An 11,002-nucleotide genomic window follows, 5' to 3' on the forward strand; every position below is an offset into this window, starting at 1 on the left:
TTTCTTTGAATTATCTTGTGTTATGTTGAAAATCTGTGTGGAATTTTACATTTTACTTTATAACAATCTTTGGTGCATGTTTTTGTAGGAAAACAATGTTTTAAGTGACATTGTTTACTGTTTCCTCCTCAAAAAATTGTAATTCTCTGGGCTGGAGAGATGGCTTAGCAGTTAAGCGCTTGCCTGTGAAGCCTAAGGACCCCGGTTCAAGGCTCGGTTCCCCAGGTCCCACGTTAGCCAGATGCACAAGGGGGCGCACGCGTCTGGAGTTCGTTTGCAGAGGCTGGAAGCCCTGGCATGCCCATTCTCTCTCTCTCCCTCTGTCTTTCTCTCTGTGTCTGTCGCTCTCAAATAAATTAAAAAAAAATTGTAATTCTCCAGTGAGATGCACACATTTGTTCCAAGGTTTTGCCTTCCCTGGCACTCTGTCTGTATGGATGCAGGGAGCCACAGACCAGGCAAAGGCTGCCTGAGGGAAGTCACCCCAGATCACACCAGCACCTAATCCACCTGTGGTATTTACACTTGATTTTAGCCAAAGTGATGTGTGTATGATTTTTGTTTGTTATTGAGAAAGAGTCTTGGTAAGTAGCTGACTAAGCCAGGACAAATTTAAATATAAGGCCAGCCTGGGCAACATAGCAAAACGCAGGCTGGGGGAGGGATGGGAGTGTAGCTCAGTGGACTGCTCTCCTAGCATTCACTTGCCGTTTTATTTAAGAATGATCCTATCTTATTTTTAAAAACTCAGGGGGCGAAGGTTGGAGAGATGGTGCAATGGTTAAAAGTGCTTGCTTGCAAAACTTGAGATTCCGAGTTCTATTCCACATTTTCTTTATTAATTTTAATATATTTTATTTATTTATCTATTTGAAAGAGAGAAAGAGGCAGAGTGAGAGAGAGAGGGAGAGAATGGACGCACCAGAGCCTCCAGTCACTGCAAATGAACTCCATATGCATGTGCCCCCTTGTACATCTGGTTAATGTGGGTCCTGGAGAATAGAACTGGTATCCTTTGGCTTTGAAGGCAAATGCCTTAATCGCTAAGCTATCTCTCCAGCCCCCTTTTCCATGTAAAGCCAGATTCACAAAGTAGCATGTGTATCTGGAGTTTAATTTCTGTGGCAAGAGGCTGTGGCACTCCCACACACTCTCTCAAAAATATTTAATAAACAAAATTTAAAAATTAGTCCTGGACGTTAATTCTGACATAGTTAAGGAAAGAAATGATTGTTTCCATGATGCGGGGCAGCTCACAAACTTAACCAAGAACTAACTCTATCCAACTAGGTTTGGCAGGAGCAGGTACTGTCACAAGCCCAAGTAAGTTTAATGACACTATTTGGACACTAGATGTCGCTGTTGACAACCCTCTGTGACCACTGGGCCTAAAACCTGTGCTGTGGCTCAGAAATGTTCTCGCACCGCCTCCCCATATCAAATCCACGGCTGTGGTCTTGACCTCCTCCTCCTTTTCCTTTGTGTTCATCCTTGCTGGAAGGAGCACCGGGAAAACAGGCACCTGATACCTTCACTGTCTGTAGATAGATTTGCTCTGCTTCCCATCAAACTAGGAGCTAGGGCTGGGGCGATGGCTCAGCTGTACAGGCGCTTGCCTGCAAAGCCCAAAGAGTTTGATTCCCCAGTACCCACGGAAAGGCAGATGCACAGAGAGGCACATACACCTGGAGTTCGTTTGCAGCAGCTGGAGCCCCTAGTGCATCCATCCTTTCTTTCCTCCCTCCCCCCACCCTTGCAAATAAATACATAAATAATAATAAAAGTGAGCTAGTGAGCCAAGAAGCAGAGAACATTTCTGAATGGGCCAGATGTGACATCTGTCATTTTCCCTCTGCTGTATGTAACCTGTCAGTTACCACAGAGCTTTCTGGGTCCATTGTCTAGTCCCCCAGCAAATCACTTATTTGAGATCTTAGAAGATAATCCATTAGGTAACATTTTGGGTTGCACTGACTGATGAGCCAACATCTCTATTTAGATGAGTCATGTTAACCAGGACTAGATACCAGTGTGGGAGGAGACAGGGAGTCATATAATAGGTTTTCCTTCAACTGTAGACATCCTGAAGGCTGTATCAAAGTAAGGCTGGCTAGTAAATTGCTTGTCTGGCATACAAGAGGTCCTGGATTTGATTCACAGCACTGCACAGCAAAACAGTCCTTGTGTAACATTCTAATCAATGGGAACAAAAGTACCTGCTTTCTTTATGCAGGCAGAAATACCAGGATGAAGTTGGGTGAAAAATGACTAAAGCCCAGGCAAATCCCAAATCCATAGGATGTTCCATGACCTGGAGGCTATGCATATCCTCTTCTAACACAGGTTAGAGCTTTCCCCTCTCAGCATAATTGTTTCCAAACAAACTTCCTTTCATCTGCCCCGAATCTCCTTTGCTGTTGCCCAATTTCCATGATGCAGCTCACAAACTTAACCAAGAACTCTACCAATTCAGTACCACTTTCTCTGCAAAGCCTTTTCTTGCCTCTGCTGGCTTTTCCAAATCTTGGCAGCATATTTCCCCAAGGATTCCTTCTGTTTATACCATTCAGGAAAGTGCAGCTTTATGTAACTGCAATTCCTTGATTTATGACCAGGAGTCCCTTGAACTGGGGCTGACCATAGTTGAAAACATGCTTGTGACAGAGGCATGGTTTCATCCATAGGGATGTTACACCTGGATAGATCTGGTGCGATGAGATGACGACATGAGCTGAGATGAGGTGAGGTGAGGTGAGTTAAGGTCAGGCTTTGGGCAGCTTCTCAAGTGGATGCCTCCTCCTGACGTGTGGGTAATGAGCTGACTCCTCCCTGGCCTTAGAAACTTGGGAGGTAGGAGTTGGTGCCAAAACCTTAAGAGCAAACAATTTAGGACTGGGGCCAGTGAGTACAAAGAGCACTGAGTCAGTGGGGGGGCTGGAGGGAGGGGCAGGGCAGCTAAGATTCTCTTCTGATCTCCATGATGCATAAAGCCTGGCTGTTGAGTTGGCATTGTTTAAATTATGATTTATTTTGAGGAGAGGTCTCACTATGTTTCCTAAGCTGGCTGCAATCTCCTGTGCTCAAGTGCTCCTTTCATGTCAACCTTGCGAGTACCTGAAACCTACAGTGGGTGCCACCTCTCCTGCTTCTTGCCAGTTCTAAGGTGGCTTGTGGTTTCTGCTTTTATTTCCTTGTTGTCCTGAAGCAGAGCTGATTTATCCTCTGAGAATGCAAGGCTTAGAGTTAATGCTTTCCAAGTGCTCACAGGAATGCTTGAGATGTGAAAATACTTCTATATATACTTTGTATAAAATACAAAAGAAAAATAAACTCTAAGATAATAAATGCTAAGATACATGTCTACAAAGCATAGTATTTGCTCATCAACTTATTAAATTTTATGCTCTTAAATTTTCATTATATTGACAATTTTTCTCACTGCAGGATTTCATCATGCTCCATCATGATTGCTAAGAAATGAGAGTCCAAGGGGGCTGGAGAGATGGATTATTGGTTAAGGCACTTGCTTGAGAAGCCTAAGAATCCAGGTTCAATTCTCCAACACCCATGTAAGTTAGATGCACAAGGGGGCGCATGCATCTGGAGTTTGTTTGCAGTGGCTGTAGGCCTTGACATGCCCATCCCCCTCAAATGAATAAAGAAAAATAATTAAAAAATTAAAATTTAGGTTGTGACTCTTAAAAAAATACCATGAAAGTCCAGCCTACATTCAATGAGCTCCTTACAGATAAATATTATTGTAAATAATAAATATCTTTTCAAAAATCTTGATGGCAGTTTGGTCTGTCTGTGCATGCCTATAATCCTAGCTACTTGAGAGTCTAAAGCAGGAAGATTGCAAGTTTGTGACCTGCCTGGGCTACAGAATGAGTTCAAGTTCAGCTTGAACAACTTACACACTTTCTTTCTTTTTTTTTTAAATTTTTTATTTATTTATTTGAGAGCAACAGACACAGAGAGAAAGACAGGTAGAAGAAGAGAGAGAGAATGGGCGTGCCAGGGCTTCCAGCCTCTGCAAACGAACTCCAGTCGCGTGCGCCCCCTTGTGCATCTGGCTAACGTGGGGTCTGGGGAACCGAGCCTCGAACCGGGGTCCTCAGGCTTCACAGGCAAGCGCTTAACCGCTAAGCCATCTCTCCAGCCCAACTTACACACTTTCTCAACATAAAAAGTGAAAACAGCTCTGGGGATAAAGCTCAGTGGTAGCATGCTTGTTGCCGTGCACAAGGCCCTGGCTTCAATTCTAGTACTATGAAATATTAAGAGTAACAGTGTTCTATTTAGTGTGGAATTCAAGTGTTCTTTAATAAAGAAGTAATACAGTGAAGTAGTAAGAACATGAGTCCTAGAGCAAATGATTTAACCTCTCTGGCAGTGGATTCTCCACCTATGAACAAGATGATGTTATAATAGTCCTCCTTTGAAGAGGAAAGAAAAAAAAGATGGTGATGATTCCTCAGCAGTTGGAAGCACTTGCTTTCAAAGCCTGCCATCCAGGGTTCAATTCCCCAATATTCACATAAAGTCAGATACACATAGTGACACATGCATCTGAAATTCATTTGTAGCAACAAGAGGCCCTTGCATGGGCATTCATATTTTCTCTCTCTCTGCTTACAAATAAATGAAAATATTAAAAAAATAAGCGGATTAGGACAATTCTTAAATTTAATACAAGTACATTCTTCAATAAGTCAAATGTTCTAAGAAGAAAGCCTCTAAATCTATTTAAGTAAAAAGTCAACAGTGGGATAGAGAAATGAATCAGCAGTTAGAGGTGCTGCTTGAAAGCCGATCAGCCTAGGTTCAATTCCCCAGTACCCACATAAAGCCAGACACACAAAATAGCACATGCCTCTGGAATTTGTTTGCAGTGGTTAGAGACCCTGCTGTGCCCATGCCCCTTCTCTCTCTACCTTCAAATAAGTAAATAAAAATATATTCAAAAAAATAAGTAGTATAGTCAGTGCCACTTTTATTATTCAGCAAAGTCTAGAACTTGTAGTGAGTACAAAAATGAATGATCAGGGACTGGAGAGATGGCTTAGTGGTTAAGGCACTTGCCTGAGAAGCCTAAGGACCCATGTTCAACTCTCCAGATCCCATGTAAGCTAGACGCACAAAGGTGAGGCAAATGCAAGGTCGTACATGCCCACTGGGTGACACACTTTCAATTACAGTGGCTGAGGCCCTGGAGCAACAATTCTCTCTCTCTCTTAAAAAAATAAATAAAAAGAATGATCATAATCAGGTAACCCAGGCCCAGAAAGCCAAGTGCCACATGTTCTCTCTCATATGGGGATCCTAGCTACAGATGATTGGGCTTCTGCGTGAGAAGGAAAATACTTGGTAGCAGAGGCCAGTAAATTGAAAAGGAGACATAAAGGGTGGAGAAAGGAAGGGAGGAGGATACTTAATAGGTTGATATTGTATATATGTAATCACAATGTTTGTAATGGGGAGGTAATATGATGGAGAATGGAATTTCAAACGGGAAAGTGTGGGGGTGGGGAGGGAGGGAATTACCATGGGATATATTTTATAATCATGGAAAATGTTAATAAAAATAAAAAAAAATAATAGAATGGATACATAGAAAACACAGAAGCTTCAGAATAAACAATACCAGACTTAATAAGAAAATTTAGCAAGGTGGTGGCTGGATACAAGATATATGAATGTAAAATGGTAGCTACAACTTCCCATGTGAGCAATAGCACAGCAACGTTCTTGAAACCCTCCCAGTACAAAATCATAAAAATAGGTTAAAAAATAGAGAAGAGAGATGGCTTAGCAGTTAAAGGTACTTGCTACCAAAGCCTACCGTTTCTGGTAAAGTCTGCATTTTGGATTTGAGTCCCTAGTGCTCATGTAAAGCCAGATGCACAAAGTGGCCAATGTGTCTGGAGTTGTTTTGCAATGGCATGAGGTCCTGGCATGCCCATGTTCGCTGTCTTTTTTTTTCTCTCTCTCTCTCCTTGCAAAGATATAAATTAATTTTTTTTCAAATTTTTATTAGCATTTTCCATGACTATAAAAAAAATCCCATGTTAATTCCCTCCCCCCACTTTCTCCTTTGATAAATTAAATTTTAGAAAAGAGAGGAAAATTCTTATAAAAGTAACTTAGTCATAAAGAAAATAAGAGAAATTCTAAGAGCTACAACATGAATTTAGAGGGGTAAGCAAAGGGGAACACAGTAATGTATAGTTCCAAGGGAATTAGCATGTGGATGATGAAAGACAGTCTCTGACCCATAGAAGGTGAACAGTCAGATCATAATAGGCAAAAAAAAACCCAAAACAAACAAACAAAAAAAAAACAAGAAGAAAACTCTCATGTCTTGTTTCCAGCTGTAGATAGAGAAGAAAAAACAAAAGATTCTCATAAATATTCACAACTAGCTGACCTCACTCCCAACCTGCCTGTCTGTGTTGCTAAAAGTAGGGACTCATCAACCGACCACACTTCCCAGCCCTGAGCACTGAGTATATTACCCAGGGTAAAAACTGGGCACCCACTCACTGGGGTTGGGGATTAGCCCCATTTGGTAAGACATCAATCCCTCATTTGCCAGGAATAGGTACTTCTAAGCTGACTGCCCTCCACAGACCTGGACACTGAAGAGGCTAGGCCACCCGGTCCAGCCCAGGCCCATGTGAGTGCACACACAAGGCAGAGCCTTCTCAGCTTATATGTCCAGTCCAAATCTGCCGATAGACCACCATCCCATGCCCAACTGCTTCAAGACAGAATAGGTCACTCAACACAGCCTCCACAAGAACCCTGGTGGCTGCATTCTTAGCAAGACCAAAGGACTATCTTGAGATGGGCAAATCTAAATGCATAAAATAAAATAACAAAGAAAATAAGGCAGGATATACCCTCCAAGAATGCCTAGTCCCACAGGGAATGTAGAATCCTAAAATGCAATTATGGTAAGCATATTCAATAAACTTAATTAAGCCATGAACAAATGGCTGAATGAAATGGAAGAGAAACAAGAACAAAAAGAACTTACTAGATGGCTGAATGTAATGGATGACAATCAAACAGAAAAAGAGAACTCAATGCCCAGTGGAGTTAACTTAATGAAGACAGGATCAAATACAGGAGTGAATTCCAAGAGACGATGAGAAAGTCAAATCAAGAATTAAAAATTGGGGCTGGAGTGATGGCTTAATGGTTATGGTGCTTTGCTGTGAAGCTCAAGAACCCAGGTTCAATTTTCGAGGTTCCATGTAAGCCAGCTGCACATGGTGGCACATATGTCTGGAGTGTGTTTTCAGTGGCTAGAGGCCCTGGTGTGCCTATTCTCTCTCTCCCCCTCTCTGTCTCTAATAAGTAAATAAATAAAAATAAATCAGAATTTTTTTAAAAAAGGAATTAAAAATAGAATTCAATAGAGATGGAGATGCTAAGGAAATACCTAATGAAAAAGAAAAATGAAATAAGTCATTTAAAAGGCTCCCCCACCAAGCCTTACCAACAGAACAGATCACGTCAAGGACCTACTATCAAGGGCTTGAAGACAAGACAGGATATAGGTCAGGCAGTCCAAATCAATGACAAATAAACAAGAACAGAACATGAGGGAGCTGTGGTACACCTTAAAAAGACCAAACATGGGCTGGAGAGATGGCTTAGTGGTTAAGCGCTTGCCTGTGAAGTCTAAGGATCCCGGTTCGAGGCTCGGTTCCCCAGACCCCACGTTAGCCAGATGCACAAGGGGGTGCACGCGTCTGGAGTTCATTTGCAGAGGCTGGAAGCCCTGGCACGCCCATTCTCTCTCTCTCCCTCTATCTGTCTTTCTCTCTGTGTCTGTCGCTCTCAAATAAATAAATTAATTAATTAAAAAAAAAAGACCAAACATTTGAATCATGGGCATACAAGAAAGCTAAGAACTATGGGCCAAAGAAGTAGAGAATATCTTTAAAGAAGGAAAATTTCCAAATCTTACAAGAGAGAGGTCCATCCAGAGGCACACAGAACACCAAATAGACAGGACCAGAGAAAAAATTCCCCATGTCTCATTATAGTTAACACACAACACAGAAAAAAGAATGCTAAAAGGTGCAAGAAAAAACAAAAACAAAAAAAAAAAAGGCTTGTCATTTACTAAGGTAAGCCCATCAGAATTATATCTAATTTTTTTAATGGAAACTAAAAGCCAGAAGGTCTTGGGATGGAGTATTTTATGCTTTTTATTTATTTTATTTATTTGAGAGCAACAGAGAGAGGGAAAGAGAGAGAGAGAGAATAGGCGTGCCAGGGTCTCCAGCCACTGCAGATGAACTCCAGACATGTGCTGTACATCTGGCTCATGTAGGTCCTGGGGAATCAAACCTGGGTCCTTTGGCTTTGCAGGCAAACACCTTAACCAATAAGCATCCTTCCAGCCCATTATGAAGTGTTTTAAATTTTGAAAAGGCAACTACTGCCACCCAAATTACTGTACCCAGAAAAATTGTGCTTTATACTCAAAGGTGAAAGAAAAGGTTTCCATGATAGACAGTGTCATGAACCTATGAGCACTAAGCCAACCCACAGAAAATATCAGATGGAATACTCTGCATTGAAGAGAACAAACTGAACATCATGAGTGAGTCATCAAAGATAAGAAAACAACAAAATTAGAGCTATGCTTTAATTTAATTAAATTACATTTATTTATTTATTTCCATGGTAGGGTCTCACTCTAGCCCAGGTTGACCTGGAATTCACTAAATAGTCTCAGGGTGGTCTTGAACTTATGGCAATCCTTCTATCTCTGCCTCTCAAATGCTGGAATTAAAGGTGTGTGCCACCAATCCTGGATTGAACTTTATTTACATAAAAATTAATACATCTGATATGGTTAAGTAAATAGAGAAAATATAAACAAGAGAAAGCGGTTCTCAGAGAACTTTCTACTTGGGAAAGTCCACAGCTATTCCTACTGTTTCAAGTCTAAGACATGAGGCTAGAGCTAGGGCAGTTTCACTATATGGTGGACTAATAAGGCCACCTGTGACATGTGGGTACAAATTGTAGGACACTTCAACTCAGAAGAGTGGGGTGTCCTCAGATTCCAAACTGAAGACCAAAAGGGTGATTCATTGCCTGTTGTACTACACAATACTGATAGAACCAGGTTGCAGATTCAGACAAAGAAGCTGGGCTGATTCTTAGGCAGGAAGAGTCAGATGATGTCCAACTTTAACCCCTCTTTGCCTTTGATGAGACTGATGGGGACAATCTTGCCTTTAAGAAAGAGAGGTCCTGTGTGGTGTGCTTGTGGGGTGGTGAGCATAGCTGCCTCTAAGAAAGAGAGGTCCTGATGATCCAGGAGGAGCCTTGAACAGAGGACAGAGAAAGCAAGAAGGCCGTTGAGAAGTGAAAGGGTTAATATGTCTGGGGTCCCATTGAGCATTTGAGGAGTCATAGAAGTTACTGGGGCATGCTGGCCCTGGAACAGACTTTGACACACAGGAAATATTTTTGAGTTGTAAATAACTTTCCAAACTACAGTCTGATAAGGTCACCTGTTGTATAGGAACCATTGTCCCAGGTTACATAGGAATCATTGCCCCAAACCATGAAAACAGGCTATAATTAAGAGCTAGTCAAGCTAGACCTAAGAGTCATCTCTGGGCAAACAAGTCAGCAAAAGAAATAGCTCTATTGCAAATGCATTTCTTTTCTTTCTTCCCACCTTCTCTGCCCTGCTTGCCCCTTCCCTTTAAATATTCAGCTCAGCTGCATCTGAGAATGGTTGCCACCAAACCCATGGAGGAGGCTCACTGTCCTTTGGTGTTCGCCAGCTCGCTCTCCACTAAAGAACAGCCTGCTGCTGAGGTCGTATACTCTCTTTATATCTACATTGCCCAGTTGGTCTCAGCCCGAACTCTGGCCCAACAATTGGTGCTGAGCATTCCTCTGTCACTTCTTCTCAGCACCATGGTGCCTCCTGAGTCATCCCAAGGTCACTGCCATCCAAAAAGAGAAGGTTCTCTACCAAAAGTAAGAGTAGTATTAATATATGGGTATGAACGTTAAGAGGAGTGCATACTGGGCAGTTCAGTGGTCATAGTATATACTTTTAGCCACACAACAGTAGACGTTATATTCCTAGAGCTCATGACTACCCCTGTTGTAGATTTTCAGTATCAGGAACGTATTCCCTCCCATGGAGTGGGCCTCCAATCCAATTAGAGGACAGTTGGTTTCTCCTATAATAGAAGTGCCACTAATGCACTTGTTGGCTCACTTGGCCTGGCTGGCAAAATATAAGGCTTGCAGTCTCCACTGTTGGGTTATCTTCACTGGTGGTTTCTCTGTCTCCCATTGAACTGCATGCAGCATGGCTTTTTCCAGATTTCTGTCAGCTGGTCTACATGGAGGAGGTTATCAGCTCAGCTACAGCAGGGTTTCTCAGTGACCTTGCAGCCCAAGTAAGTGGATCCTTCAGTGATAGGGTCTTACTGTTAGGAGCCGTGCAGACGCCATTACAAGATGGCGCCGGTTTCCGGCCTCTTCCTGGTCACAGCTGGAGTAAACAAGCACAGTGCACATGTTCCAACCTGCCGTGGGCAGATGCTAATGAGGCATTCAGAAAGTAACCAATCACTGGTGGTTACATATCCACTGTTAGCCAATCATTAGTAAGTAAGCAGTCTTGAACCCTATATAAACAATTGACTTTCCTGGTTCGAGGTCTTCGCATCTAGCAGCTTGGCAGTCCCCAATAAAGTGTGTACAGAAGAATCCTGATTGTGGCGTCTTCCTTGCTGGCGAGGTGGGCGCGACATCTTACCATCTATTCCTGGTGGGAAACCAAGGGCCTCGCCAATGGTCTGTAATGTTTGGGGGCATCAGGGACCTCCCTGGCCAACAACTCATTGGAAGGTATCCCATCCCTGGCACTGAAAATTTTCTAGCAAGGATCTATGGCTCCTGAGTGTTCCATTGTCCAAAAAAGTAGGTTTCCATATGACTTATT

The sequence above is a fragment of the Jaculus jaculus genome, chromosome 1, assembly GCF_020740685.1.
Source record: "Jaculus jaculus isolate mJacJac1 chromosome 1, mJacJac1.mat.Y.cur, whole genome shotgun sequence".
In the NCBI taxonomy this organism is placed as follows: domain Eukaryota; kingdom Metazoa; phylum Chordata; class Mammalia; order Rodentia; family Dipodidae; genus Jaculus; species Jaculus jaculus.